The sequence below is a fragment of the Myotis nattereri genome (genome assembly GCF_964212035.1).
Source record: "Myotis nattereri genome assembly, chromosome: 15".
Taxonomy (NCBI): domain Eukaryota; kingdom Metazoa; phylum Chordata; class Mammalia; order Chiroptera; family Vespertilionidae; genus Myotis; species Myotis nattereri.
Window position 1 is genome coordinate 45,419,032 of NC_138090.1, and position 15,307 is coordinate 45,434,338.

Consider the following 15,307-nt stretch of genomic DNA (forward strand, 5'->3'; position numbering starts at 1 on the left):
TGCGGGTGTGCACATGGGAACGTGCAGGAGACAGTTGAATGGATTGTTCTGGGTCTCGGGAGGGAAGTGGGGATGAGAGAGGACAACAGGGATGCACGGAGCAGGGGGCAGCGGTGTGCAGGGGGCAGCGGTGTGCTGGCAAGCCCGTTCTCTGGGGGCAGAAATAAAAGCCCTGATTTGTGCTGCTTGTCCATTTCTGGGGTGTGACACTCCTACCACTGGCCAGTTTCAAGAAAGAACCTGGAGAGAGCCCTAGCTGGTTTGGCTCAGTGGATAGAGCGTCAGCCTACTGACTGAAGGGTCCCAGGTTCGATTCCGGTCAAGGGCACATGCCTGGGTTGCGGGCTCAATCCCCAGTTTGGGGTGTGCAAGAGGCAGCCAATCAATGATTCTCTCTCATCATTGATGTTTCTGCCTCTCTCTCCCTTTCCCTTCCTCTCTGAAATCAATAAAAATATATTTAAAAAAAAACAAAACCTTGAGAGATACACTTGCCTTGACCTCATGCGTCCTGCGTGTCTTCCTCCTGAGAGCGCATTGTGTCAAGACCGGGTTCAGCGGCAAGTAATGGAAAGACCCAAAGTCAAATGGCGTAAACAAGATGGAAGTTTGTTGTTTTTTAAATATATATTGATTTCAGAGAGAAAGGGAGAGGGAGACAGAAACATCAATGATGAGAGAGAATCATTGATTGGCTGCCTCATGTACATCCCACACTGAGGATCGAGCCTGCAACCAGACATGCGCCCTGGCCGGGAATCAAACCACGACCTCCTGGTTCATAGGTCAATGCTCAACCACTGAGCCATGTCGGCCAGGCAGGGAGTTTAATTTGCTTTTACATAAACGGAGTCTGGAGTTAGCGTGTCAGGGCTAATGCGGCACCTTCATGATCGTGGGGACCCTGCCTCCTTTCATATTATTGCTCTGTCATCTGTCCATAACTTGTGACCCAAGGTGGCTGCTGACGCTCCAGCCATCAGATCCATATTCCACCCAGTCAGTAGTGAAAAGGAAGAAGGGCTTAGAAAAACTCTAAGGCCAATCCCTGGATGTCCCATGCAACACTTCTAATTGGTATCCATCGGCCAAAATGTCACATGGCCACACACAGCTCGGGGGCACATAGAGAAGGTAGCGTTTGCTGGGCTCCAATGCATCCATTTAAAAATCAAGGTTTGTGTGAACGAGAAAGAGAGGAGCGTGGAGATCAGGGGAAGCTCTGCCAAAATCCCGTTCCTTCTGCAAGAAGGCTGGTGGTCTGGAGCTGCAGACCCTGAGGCTCTCTCACCTGAGAAGGTTCTGGAGAACTGATTCCACCAAGAAGAAACTATCAGCAGTGCGCCAGGGGGGACAGCTCGCCTGGGAGCCGGTGGCCTGGGGAGCTGTCAGTCTCTTGTTAGAGCCCAGCCTTGACCTTTCTTATCGAGAGAGAGCCCTGCCCTGCCCAATGGGCGCGGACACTCATAATTCATTCTTATCATTGGAAGCCACGGGGGTGCTTCCCTATGATCCCCAGAAGCTGTAAATGGGGTGGGGCTGTGATCTCCTGCACCCCTCTCCTCCCAGAGACCAAAGGCCCATCCCACCACTGTCCTCGGCAAAAACACGCACCTCCACCAGGGCCGGGTGGCTCAGTTGGTTGTACCCCGAAAGGTCTCTGGTTTGATTCCCAGTCAGGGCACGTGCCCAGGTTATGTGTTCAGTCCTGGGTCGGGGTGCATATGGGAGGTAACCAAATGATGTTTCTCTCTCACATTGCTCTCTCTCTCTCCCTCTCCCTTACCCTCTCTCTAAAATCAATAAAAACACATTAAACAGAAAAAAGAAATTTATTTTTAAAATAATTTTTAAAAGGAACTAGATGGAGAGGGTGTATCCCGCTGTATCAGCGGATACAGAGAAGAGTGTGGCAAGGTGGAGCAAGACGGGGTGGAATACACGGGCCCCTGCACGAAGAGGGGGTCAGGGGCACCGACCCCCACACCATCGAAAATCCAGGTATAGCTTCTGTCCCCACAAAAGCTTAACTACTAACAGCCAACTGTTGGCAGGAAACCTTACTGATACCATGAACAGTTGATTAACACATATTTTGCATGTTATATGTATTATATACTGTATTCTTACAATAAAGCAAGCTAAAGAGAAGAAAATCATCTCCCTATATAAAACCCTAATATGCAAAGAGACCGAACAGCAGAACGACCGAACAAACAATCTGTTGTATGATGTGCACTGACCACCAGGGGCCGCGCACAGAAAGCAGGTGAGCTGGGACACCAGACCAAGGCAGGGCACGGGTCACTGTCATCAGGACGAGCCTCTGGTGGTTACTGAAAATTCTTTGCTCCCATGTGACGCGGTCTCCCCCGGCCATTCGCACCTGCTGCTGGTGCCAGTCCCACTCGCATTCGCTGCTGGCACCCAGCACTGACCCTGATTCGTCAGCGCTGTAAGCGGGTGGGAGCTGTGGCTGCCGGCCCCAATCACCCCTCAGGGCTTCTCCACCTCCCCCTGCTCCTGAGGGGCGATTGGGGCCAGCAGCCTCCTCTCGCACCCACTGCCAGTGATGGCCCTGCTCGCACCCCCTGCCTGTGCCCTGCACCGGTCCCAATAGCTCAGCACCATCAGTGGGTGCAAGCAGTGGCTGCAGGCTTGATTGCCCTGAGGGCCTCTCCACCTCCCCCTGCTCCTAAGGGGCATCGGGGTAGCAGCCACTGCTCGCACCCACTGCTGGTGCTGGCCCCAATCCCTCTGCGCCATCAGCAGGCACAAGCGTGGGAGTGGAGGCAGCGGGACGGGGCTGCCTGCAGACAGGGGACCAGGGGCTGCAGTGGGAGGGGCCAGGCAGGGGCGCAGAGGATAGGCCGAGACCCGCCCCTGTGGCCAGCGCAGCCTTGTGGCCCACAGTTCCTTTCAAGGTGCATGAATTCGTGCACTGGACCCCTAGTAAGGAAGAGAAAATACATTACGGTACCATAGGTATTTACCACCCCCTTCCCCCCCAAAAAAAAACAAGTATAAGGGGACCCACAGAGTTCAAAGCTGTGTTGTGTTGTTTGCGGGTCATCTGTAATAACAATAGCTTGATACTGTTACAGCCCGAAGCACAGGGCCATGGCCAAGCCACAGAAGAGTTTGGTGGAAAGTGGAGGATGGACTAAGGATGGAGGGATGGGGAGACCAGGTGGAGACCTCTGAGCCGCTGGGGAAGGAGCCACTGGGGAAGGTGCCAAGGGCTGGACCCGCCAGCACATCCTGAGCTATCAGAACTGACTAGTGCAGTGATGGCGAACCTATGACACACGTGTCAGAGGTGACACGCGAACTCATATTTTTGGTTGATTTTTCTTTGTTAAATGGCATTCAAATATATAAAATAAATATCAAAAATATAAGTCTTTGTTTTACTATGGTTGCAAATATAAAAAAAATTCTATATGTGACACGGCACCAGAGTTAAGTTAGGGTTTTTCAAAATGCTGACACGCCGAGCTCAAAAGGTTCGCCATCACTGGCCTAGTCCGTGGCCACATTTGTTAGCGTTCTGACCAGCTCTCTCGGGAGGAGGGATTGGGGGCTGAGAGCAGACACCACTGGGGTCCTGCAGATGCTGGAGAAGGGGTGAAAGGTGCTCCAGGCAAAGGGGGCAGCGGGGGCACGGGCATGGCTGCGCCCTCTCATTGGTACCCCCAGCCCATCAGGCAGGCACAGGCTGAGAGCCCTATGTTCCTAAAAGCACAGGCTTGGTCTCCTCACTCCTTCCCGTCTTTCCCACACTCAGCAGTTGAGGTCATCAGTATGGGATTGTATTTCCCACTGGACAGCACGGCTTCAGACTGGGATGATGTCCACTTGCCAAGGGCCGGTGCCTGGCTCAGCTCAGCCTAAGTACCAGGGAAAAGGACTGATGCTCAACTGTCGGGGGCAAAGGTGGATAAACTGCAGTGAAAATTAAAACAGTCATAATGAGGCAGGATAGGAGAAAGCTTGGGAAATTCCTGGACGAGTGGAACAAGGGAAACTGAGACAAAAAGAATTAAACAAGGCCAACCAATTTGAGCAATTTACATCCAGCTAGTGCAGTGGTTCTCAACCTCCCTCATGCCGCGGCCCTTTCATACGGCTCCTCATGTCGTGGTGACCCCCAACCATAAAATTATTTTCGTTGCTACTTCATAACTGTAATGTTGCTACTGTTATGAATCGCCATGTAAATATCTGATAGGCAGGATGTATTTTCATTGTTACAAATTGAACATAATGAAAGCATAGTGATTCATCACAAAAACAATATGTAATTATATATGTGTTTTCCGATGGTCTTAGGCGACCCCTGTGAAAGGGTCGTTCGACCCCCAAAGGGGTAGTGACGCACAGGTTGAGAACCGCTGATCTAGTGAATCACAAGGTTTTATCTTCCCTCACCAAGAACACTTAGGAGCCAATTGTTTACACATTTAATTGTGATGAAAAGAAACCAAACTTACCTCCTTAACGATTTTGGAAGAACAGTCAGCCGTGCTCGGTATCTTCATGTCGTTGTGCAGCCGACTGAGGCTCCTTTGCTTTTGGTGACACAGCAAGAAGTCTTGCACCGTTACGTAGACAGAGCTATTGTATTTTTATCATGATGTGCTTGTTTTTATCTGCGTGCATGTAATTAGCATACCGAATTTATCTTCTCTTTTCCATCACCACTTGTCCCCTCTATGCCCTCCGCCCCCCTTCATCCCACAATCACACGCTGTTGTCCACTCCATGAGTCCTCACATTCTCATTTTTTCCTTTTTTGCTGAATTGCTCCATGCCTCCCAAACATATACACCACCACCAGAGCTGTCTTCCTGCTGTCTGTCTATGAGTCTGTCTCTATTTTGCTTGGTGTGTAATTAGCATATTAACATATCATATTGTGGATGTTATTGTTTAGAAATTGCTTTCAGCCCTACCCGGTTTGGCTCAGTGGATAGAGCATCAGCCTGCGGACTGAAGGGTCCCAGGTTCGATTCCAGTCAAGGGCATGTACCTTGGTTGTGGGCACATCCCCAGTAAGGAGTGTGCAGGAGGCAGCTGATCGATGTTTCTCTCTCATCGATGTTTCTGACTCTCTATCCCTCTCCTTTCCTCTCTGTAAAAAAAAAATCAATAAAATATATTTTAAAAAAAAGAAAAAGAAATTGCTTTCAGCCCTAGCCAGTTTGGCTCAGTGGCTAGAGCGTCAGCCTGTGGACTGAAGGGTCCCAGGTTCGATTTTGATCAAGGGCACGTGCTACAGTTTCGGGCTCAATCCCCAGTAGGGGGTGTGCAGGGGGCAGTCGATCAATGATTCTCTGTCATCATTAATGTTTCTATCACTCTCTCCCTTCCTCTCTGAAATCAATAAAGATACACTTTTTAAAAAAGTCCTTAAAATAAAATAAAATAAAATAAAATAATAAAAACTGATGTCAGGCCCTAGCCAGTTTTGCTCAGTGGATAGACCGTTGGCCTGTGGATTGAAGGGTCCTGGGTTCGATTCCGGCCAAGGGCACATGCCCAGGTGGCGGGCTCTACCCCAATGTGGGGTAGGCAGGAGGCAGCCGATCAATGATTCTCTCTCATCATTGAAGTTTCTATCTATCCCTTCGTCTCTGAAATAAATTTTTTTTAAAAAACTGATTTCAGCTTATTTTAGACGAGTTGTATTAAAAAATATTAAGTAAATATGTAAAAGTGTAGGTGGAGTGTGCGTACAGGAGGAATTATGATGTGGTGTGAGAAAGACTGAGGTTTGGAAGCACCAACATGCTAAATCCTTCTCTCAGGGTCAGTTTAACCGACTCCTCCCTGGGGGGCATCCCTTTCCCCATTTTCAATCTTGGCTGGATGCCAAGTCATATGCTCTCCAAACTCTGTTTTCCACCGTCCTTTCTAGCAAAGTTATTTTGGAGGCAAGTAACTGAATCCCAAATCACACTGTTCTGGGAAGCGCAGTGGGAATATCTAGACCAGCCGTGGGCAAACTACGGCCCGCGGGCCGGATCCGGCCCATTTGAAATGAATAAAACTAAAAAAAAAAAAAGACCGTACCCTTTTATGTAATGATGTTTACTTTGAATTTATATTAGTTCACACAAACACTCCATCCATGCTTTTGTTCCGGCCCTCCGGTCCAGTTTAAGAACCCATTGTGGCCCTCGAGTCAAAAAGTTTGCCCAACCCTGATCTAGACTCTCATAGCCAGCTTCAGGCACAGCTGGATCTAGGTGTTTAAATTATGTCATCAGACATCTCTGCCCATCAGCTGGCTACCTTTCCCATGTGTTGGTCTCATTCTTAGGAAGTCTCTCTACTCATGGTAGAGAGAGGGCCTCCGCAGCTCCACACTTAGATTCCTTAGCAAACCCAGCAGAAGGAAAATGCTTTAATCCCCAGAATTCTGAGGAGCAGTCCTCAGAACGTTCCTCCTTGGTCTGCTTTGGGTGGTGTGCCCAGCTCTCAAGCAATCACTGAAGGATGGGATTGAATGGCTCTGATTGGCCAGACTTGGGTCACATGTCTAGCCCTCGCTCACTTGGGTGGCTCACTTCTCTGGACCCATGAGGAGGTTGGTTTCGCAGAAGCCCTAGGAGCTGTTAGCTGAATAAAAGAGATGAATGCTGGGTGAGCAGAAACCACAGTCCGCATCCACAGGATGGATGGTAATTTGTAGGGCCGGCTATAGGGTTAAGCCTCGGACTGACCCGTTGGCAAAGCCACAAACAAGTCCCAGCTTAGAGGGCACAGTCCTCTTAGCATAATTAAGCTTGACATTATGACGCTGCCTAGATCCTTCCTAGGCAGCTAATGGGCTGGGGGAGGTGCAGGAAGTGCTGCCAAAACAAGTGAAACTCACAAGAACATTGTAACTATGGTGACCACTACCTTGTTTACCTCTGGCTATAAAGTAAAGGCTCTGCTTGCCTCTGGATCTCTCTCTGTGGCCTCAGCCAGGCACAGGAAGATTCACCCCCTAGACCCAGCTTATTCTCTTTGTCATTTCTTCATCCTTCACCGCCCTCACTCAGGCTTGCAGAACCCTTGACTGAGCTGGCTCCGCCCAGTAATTAAATGTGTTGTAAACATTTGCTTATCACCCATCAGTGGTCCCCTGGCCTGACTAGTCACCCCAGCAGAGGCAAAATCATAAAAGAGGCAGGACTGCTAATACCAATAGAGGCATAACCAAGTCCCTTGACATGGACCCTTTTAAGAGGCTCGTGGATGGAACCTTGCCCCAGGGTGGAGCTTGGGCCTCTCTGGGAAAATCATGACCTTCTGAGTCAGATCTGCATTCAGTGCTCAGTCCTCTCATTATACACACTCGCTTATTCATTCACTAGGAAGATATTTATATAGCACTAACGGGGTGCCAGGTACTTACAGTTCTAGACGCTGGAGACACCGCTGTGACCGACAAAATCCCTACCTTCCCGGATCGGAGGTGGCCCTGGGGGAGGGGAGAGAGATCATTAAGAAGAGAATAAAGAAAGAATTTCAGGTAGTAATAAATACAGTAAAGAATATATATAAAACAGTGTATCTTGCTAGTGTGGACGAAAGGGGCCACATGCTAACCTGACAAGCTCAGGGGAGGCCTGCATGGCATCTTGCAAACTCAGAGACCTAAAGTAACCACAAAGGATGGTCTGAAATTAAACTTTAACTAAAAGCAGTTATGGTGGGCAGTTACGTCCTAGGCCGATATCTTCACTGACAAGGTCAACCTTTACCTTAACTGAGCCTATCTGTCTTTTTGCATCTATGATAACATACCCTTGAAGTGTCTGGGTAACTTGTAACTTACCTTTTTCCAGACCCCTTGAGACACAACCTAATGTGCCTGGGCGCCTGGACAGATACCACAAATTCCTTCATTGTTATCATGTTAATTGTTCCTGCACCCACCTAAGTATGTGTCTATCATTTTACTTTTTATCCAATCCCGAGGTTTCCCCACTTTGCTTTCTCCCACCTCTCTAGTCTATCACCAATGGATTTCATGTAACCCACCTGCGTCCCTTCCTTTGCTTGCAATGTATAAATACAGATGTAACCCGCCATTCTCCGGAGCATTATCTCAATTCGTTGAGGTTTTGCTTCCTGGCAATGGTCGACAGTTTGGCTCAAATAAACTCACAAAAATTCTTTACAGGTTTGAATGTTTTTTTTTACATTAACACTAGCAAGGAGCTGGGGGGGGGGGGGGGCTGCCTTACAGCCAGCCTTGGGGACGGCCTCTTGGAGGCTTGAGACTGGACTGTGTCAGCCATGCGATGCTTTGTGTGCAGCTCTCAGAAGAGGAGCAGCAGGTGCCAAGGCACTGTGGCAGCTCCTCAAGAACAGACACACTCAGTCTCTGGGGACCCCTGGGGAAGAGGAAGATCACCCCGACCCCTCAAGTTGCTCTGAGGCTTCAATGAGACAAAGACTGTGAGAGCTGGTGCTGTGCCTGTCCTACGGCAGGTGCTGGGCTCCGCAACCACCAGCTATTTGGGCAACACAATTGTTAGTGTGAGGAGGAAAGAATGGACTTGGAGAATCAAAGGATGAGAGGGCGGTGCTTTCGTGGCTTATCCTTCCAGAATCCAAAATGCAAGGTGCCGTGTGAGCGAGGCCCTGACACTGGGCTTCTGAGCAGCCTCGGGGCACCCTGGAGACCAACAGGAAGAACTATGTTGCTGCCCTGGCCGGTGTTGCTCAGTGGATAGAGCGTTGGCCTGCGGACTGAAGGGTCCCAGGTTCGATTCCGGTCAAGGGCATGTACCTTGGTTGTGGGCACATCCCCAGTAGGGGGTGTGCAGGAGGCAGCTGATCGATGTTTCTCTCTCATCGATGTTTCTAACTCTCTATCCCTCTCTCTTCCTCTCTGTAAAAAATCAATAAAATATATTTTTTTAAAAAGAATTATGTTGCTGTAATAGCGGCCACCACTCACTAGCACCTACACCTGGCAGGCCCTCTGCTGGGTACCTGATATCCGTGGGCCCCTCTGGCTCTGGGGTGGACACTAGGAGCGACACCCCCATTCGACAGAGAAGGGAAACCGAGGCTCAGAGCTGATATCACAGAGTCTGGAGCAAAGCCAGGAAGCAGCCAGGCCTCCCCACACCTTACCTGATGACCTTTGGCCATGACTCACCTCTGAGTTGGGGTGATCATTGTGCCCCGCCCTCTCTCTGCCTTTATTGTTCTCCCAGCGTGGAGGGGGAGGGTGTGCAGAGAGGGAGGGAAGCAAGACCTCGGAGCCCCTTTTCCAGGAGCCCTGCCCCCCAGCCTACTCCCCACCCACCCCTCCCACCAACCCCCTGCTGAGAAGAATGCGGGCCTGGAGGTGGCTTCCCAGCGGGCAGCTGGAGGCTGGGACTGGTGGGGAGAGGGGGTGTGGCCAGGGCAGGGCAGGGCCAGGGCCAGGGCAGAGTACTTGACTGTGCGGTCTGGGAAACCCCACTCCTGACAGGGCGACCTCCCCGCTGTGCCCCTGAACAGAAGTCGGCATGAGGCGCCCCCTGAACGCCGGCTCTGCCCACGGCCCTGCCTGGAAGGGACTGCTGCTAACAGGTGCGTGCGGGACAGCGGCTCCACCACGGCCTAGGGACCAGGAAAGGACGCCCCTCGGAGAGTTTCTATCCGAGTTAGAGTCGCCCCACTCAGAGCTGCCGCTCTGGTCAGTGCCCATGGGGCACAGGCCTGTGCCATGGACCCCTCTTATGAAGGAGGAAAGGAGGCTCAGACAGAATCAGAATCCAGGGCCCCACCCCAGCCCCTTTCCACGAGCACACCCTGTCTCGCCCAGCTGGCCACCTCTAATCACAATGCTAAAATAGTGATAGTGTCAATAATATAACAACAGCAACCCTAATACAAAGGGGTCATTGTGACAGTATTTCTCCAAGCCGGCCGGTTCTACGAGCTTTCACTTAGCAACGTTTCATTCTTAGCCCCATGAGCAAGGGCTGCGTGGATCCCAGTCCACAGAGGGGACACTGAGGCACCGGGAGGTTATGTGCCCTCCATGGGCCCCGCAGCTTGGAAGTGGCAGGAGGAGGATTTGACCCACGTGGAGATCCACACGCATCCACCTCTCAGATAGTAAGCGATTTGCCTCCTCCCCCAGGTCTTGTAAAGCCCAGTTCCGTGTCATTTCAAACCCCAAACTTCGCCCGGTTTAATGCTTCTGTTTGTCCCCAGCCAGGCCTGTGTCAGATGGTAGTGGGGACAGCATGGGACATGGTGGGCCTTGTCGCACGTCCTTTCTCCCAGCCCAGAGCTGTAGTCTGTGCAACCTCTTCCCCCCCGCTCCACCCCCTACCCCTATCCCCCCCCACCCCATTTCAGGGCCATAGGCAAAGGGGAAAGGAAGTGGGAAGGTTTCTGTTTGCTGATTATAGTTGTAAGAGGGTGGGGGAAGGCGTTCTGTGTGGCTGAGGCACTGTTTGTTACTGGTACTCTCTGGGTGAGGATACTCTCTGGGTGAAGGGTACTCTCTAGGTGAGGGGTACTCTCTGGGTGAGGATACTCTCTGGGTGAGGGGTACTCTCTGGGTGAGGGGTACTCTCTGGGTGAGGATATTCCCTGGGTGAGGGGTACTCTCTGGGTGAGGGGTACTCTCTGGGTGAGGATACTCTCTGGGTGAGGGGTACTCTCTGGGTGAGGATACTCTCTGGGTGAGGGGTACTCTCTGGGTGAGGGGTACTCTCTGGGTGAGGGGTACTCTCTGGGTGAGGATACTCTCTGGGTGAAGGGTACTCTCTGGGTGAGGGGTACTCTCTGGGTGAGAATACTCTCTTGGTGAGGGGTACTCTCTGGGTGAGGATACTCTCTGGGTGAGGGGTACTCTCTGGGTGAGGATATTCTCTGGGTGAGGGGTACTCTCTGGGTGAGGATATTCTCTGGGTGAGGGGTACTTTCTGGGTGAGGATACTCTCTGGGTGAAGGGTACTCTCTGGGTGAGGGGTACTCTCTGGATGAGGGGTACTTTCTGGGTGAGGATACTCTCTGGGTGAGGATACTCTCTGGGTGAGGGGTACTCTCTGGGTGAGGGGTACTCTCTGGATGAGGGGTACTTTCTGGGTGAGGATACTCTCTGGGTGAAGGGTACTCTCTGGGTGAGGGGTACTCTCTGGGTGAGAATACTCTCTTGGTGAGGGGTACTCTCTGGGTGAGGATACTCTCTGGGTGAGGGGTACTCTCTGGGTGAGGATATTCTCTGGGTGAGGGGTACTCTCTGGGTGAGGATATTCTCTGGGTGAGGGGTACTTTCTGGGTGAGGATACTCTCTGGGTGAAGGGTACTCTCTGGGTGAGGGGTACTCTCTGGATGAGGGGTACTTTCTGGGTGAGGATACTCTCTGGGTGAGGATACTCTCTGGGTGAGGGGTACTCTCTGGGTGAGGGGTACTCTCTGGATGAGGGGTACTTTCTGGGTGAGGATACTCTCTGGGTGAAGGGTACTCTCTGGGTAAGGGGTACTCTCTGGGTGAGGATACTCTCTGGGTGAGGGGTACTCTCTGGGTGAGGATACTCTCTGGGTGAGGGGTACTTTGGGGACACTAGGCCCCGGACAGGGTGTTGCTAAGGCTTCCATGAAGTGGCCCTCTGGAGGCTCACGGCCACCTCCCCGCCCCCTCCCGCCTCATTCTGCCACAGTCGGTTGCAGGGTCGCAGGCCAGCAAGCCCTGCCGGTCAGGGTCTTTGCCAGGACAGCCTGCAGCTGGCCCTCCGCGCAGGCCCGCCCCTGGCTCCTGGGAAACAAACGCATGGACATCTTTGTTGTTCCCTCAGTCGTTGCAGGTGGGCCATGTCCACCCGCCCTCTGTTCCCCCCGCCCCACAGGTCACGCCTCACCTGGAGGCCTGGAGGGCTAAGTTCCCACATGCTCCGGGATGCTTCCCTATCTATCTCTCTAAGAGGCCCCTAGGAGCACCCTCCCCTCGCCTGGGGGGCGGGAGCCCAGCCCGCACCCTGGGAAGGAGTCAAGTTCATTCTCAACTCTCCCCTTCTCCCCATTCTCAGCTCTGCGCCCCTTCTCTCCATGAGCTCTTTCCTTGTTGCTGTTATTCTGCTAGTTTCAGGTGTACAGCACAGTGGTTAGGCAGTCGGATACTTTACAAGTGTCCCCCGATATGTCCAGTAGCCACCTGGCCCCGTATATAGTCGTTACAACATCATCGACTCCCTTCCCTGGGCTGCACCTGGTGGGTCAGGGCGTGTCCCTGACTCAAAGGTTAGAGATGAAATAAAATCTCCACACGCCCGTGAGGGAAGAGCTCGGGAATCAGGTCCGTGGCTCAGCGCTGAGATGCCACCCTTCATCTGACATACTTAAATATTTACCCACTGTTTTATTTACTTACTGAAATGTATAGTATACAGGGTGGGGCAAAAGTAGGTTTACAGTTGTTCATGTTGAAAATAATACAATAATTAATAAATAATCTATCCTAATAAAAGGGGAATATGCTAATTAGACCGGGAGACCTTCTGGACAAAGCCATGATGGTGGGGCTGAGGCAGAGGTGGTTAGGGGTGATCAGGCCAGGAGGGGAGGGCAGTTGGGGGCGAGCAGGCTGGGGGGGAAAGTTGGGGGTGAGCAGGTTGGCAGGCAGACTGGTTAGGGGCGATCAGGCAGGCAGGCAGATGAGCAGTTAGGAGCCAGCGGTCCCAGATTGGAGAGGGTGCAGGCCAGGCTGAGGGACACCACCCCCTCCCCCCCGTACATGAATTTCATGCACCCGGCCATTAGTAAAGAATAAAGTGTGTTTCCTTTACTCACAACAGTAAACCTACTTTTGCCACACCCTTTATAGAAATACATTTTAAATATATGTAAAATATAGTTTCTGTTTATTAACATAATTTATACTTTTCTTTATATTTATGCATTATTAAATTATAAAATTGATATATCATAATCATCTATAACCAAGTAATATATGCATAATTATCTATTAAATTAATTACATGTTATATAATGTATAATTATATAATAATGTTAGAATACTTATGTATAATTATTAATTTTTTGTTTATGAATAGATTTTAATTTATGTATAAAATACCAAAGTTAGACTGTCCTCAGCCCTGAAAATTCATGACCTCACTGCATCTCAGGCACTCCTGTGAAATGGTTACTAATCTTGATAAGTGGAGAAACTGAGGCTCGGACCCCAGAAGTAAGGCGTGGCAAAGTCAGGGCTATAAACCCAGGTCCAGAGGCCTCCGAGTCTGCAAATGAAACCGGACTCCGCATCAGCTGGAGGGAGCTGCTCAGGTGCCGGGTCTCCTAAAGATGCCTGGGCGGTCCCCAAGTCACCGGGTGCCTCGACGCCCTCATGTTCAGAACTGCTTCCAGCACGGAGGCAGCAGGACTTGAAATCGGCCCCTTTGGTCACAGATTCAACAAACCCCGTTCTGTGCCCAGCCTGTGCCGGAGACAGAGCCTCCTGGGCTCACAGCCCAGAGGGAAACACACCCTCGCAGACAGAATGACCCACAGTGTGGGGGGCAGGAGTGGGGTGAGGAGGGAGACCGGAGCCTCAGGTGTGAAACTGGGGAGACGGTGATCAGGAGGGAACCTTGCAACGCTGTCAAAATCGAAATATGGCCTCAGACAGGTGTGACATCAGTTATGCAGATGGCTTCCTTGTTTCATAAAAGCCTAAGCATGCAATTTGTTTTCATCAAGACAAGAAAGCAGAACCCTGGCCAGGCACTTGCGGGTGACACCTTATTCCTGTCACTCCGTCCGTGGCCAGGGCTGCCATCATCCCATCCAGTCAGGTGAGGTCTCTGCCCAAACACGGTAGCACCTGTTTCCAAGCACAGCTGATGTCAGCGGAGGCGTGAGGAGAGGGTGCCTGCGCTGACGCTCGAACCACAGCTAGGAAAAGAGTCGGAGGAGAACAGCATTCCAGGCGGGGGAGCAGCGTGGCGAAGGCCTGGCGGCCGGAGCACGGTGTGGAGATCGGTGTGACGGATGCAGAACGTGAGGGAGGAACGGAGAGAAGGGCAGAGGATTCTGAGCAGTGTCCTGAGGCACTAGGGAGCCAGGGAAGGCTTATGAGCAGGGGAGTAGATAAGTCACAGCAGCTGCCAACTCAGAGGTAAAATCAGTGAAAGCAGGAAGTGAGAGCCCCCTAGATCCTCGGGCAGGGGGGGGCAACCTTTTTGTGAGTGCGTGCCAAAACCAGCAAAATCTCTGACTCAAAATTCTTCTGCATGCCAACCCTAATTTTTTGAGAACATGTTATGCCTACTTGATAAGGTGTACGTACATGAAGAACCTTGAAGAAATAATATAATTCATTCGAGCGACATAAACACAGTATATGATGATGAAAAATACATTTATTTTTTAATGTATACATGTACACTGATAGTCCGACAGAAAACTTTATGACTCCGTTTGATATTATCAGTGGGACTTTCGCTGCTGCATCACTGATGACAGAGATTTTGCATCAGGTTTATATTTCGTGACCTTCAGAGATATGCACGAGCTACTACTTTCATCCGTCAGACTACTCCTATTACGAGACTTAATAAAATTCATCACTGAGAACAAAGATTCATAATTGTAAATGGAAGATTATAATAGAGGGTTTTGCGTGCCAACAAAAGTTACTGGCGTGCCATGTTTGGCACGCGTGCCAGGGGTTGCCCACCCCTGTCCTAGGGCCTAGAAGCCCTGTGGTGGGACTGCTCCCAGCTCTACACTCATGGCCTTGGGGCTGAGGGGCAAGCTTACTGTGCTCAGTTCCTCAGCCTGTGAAACAGACTAGAACAGTGGTTCCCATCGTGGGGCACATGCCCCACAGGGGGGCAATTTGATTCTTAAGGGGGGCAATTTGAGGATGAGTTATTAACAGTGAATTTTTTGCGTTTCTTATGGTCCTAGGGGCCTCAGATATAATATATAAGTATATATTGTGACATTTCTGCATTTAAGGTCTCTATTATGTTTGGGGCAATCGGATACTTTACAAAGTATTTGCTATTTTTTTCATATCACTTCATATTATTATTATTATTATTATTATTATTATTATTATTACAATTTCTTGGTGATTTCTTCCTCAGGCCTTCAACTGTCCTTTTGTTCTTTTCTTTTCCTTTTCCATGGATGCCATGTTCTTTGGAAGCTTGTTTAGACCAAGTTAATGGGCTTTAAGCTTCCTCCACATGAACAGTTCACTTTCTGAATAATCCTACATAATAAAAGGGTAATATGCAAATTGACCCTAACGGCAGAACAACCACTCAACCAGTCACTCTGAGGCGCA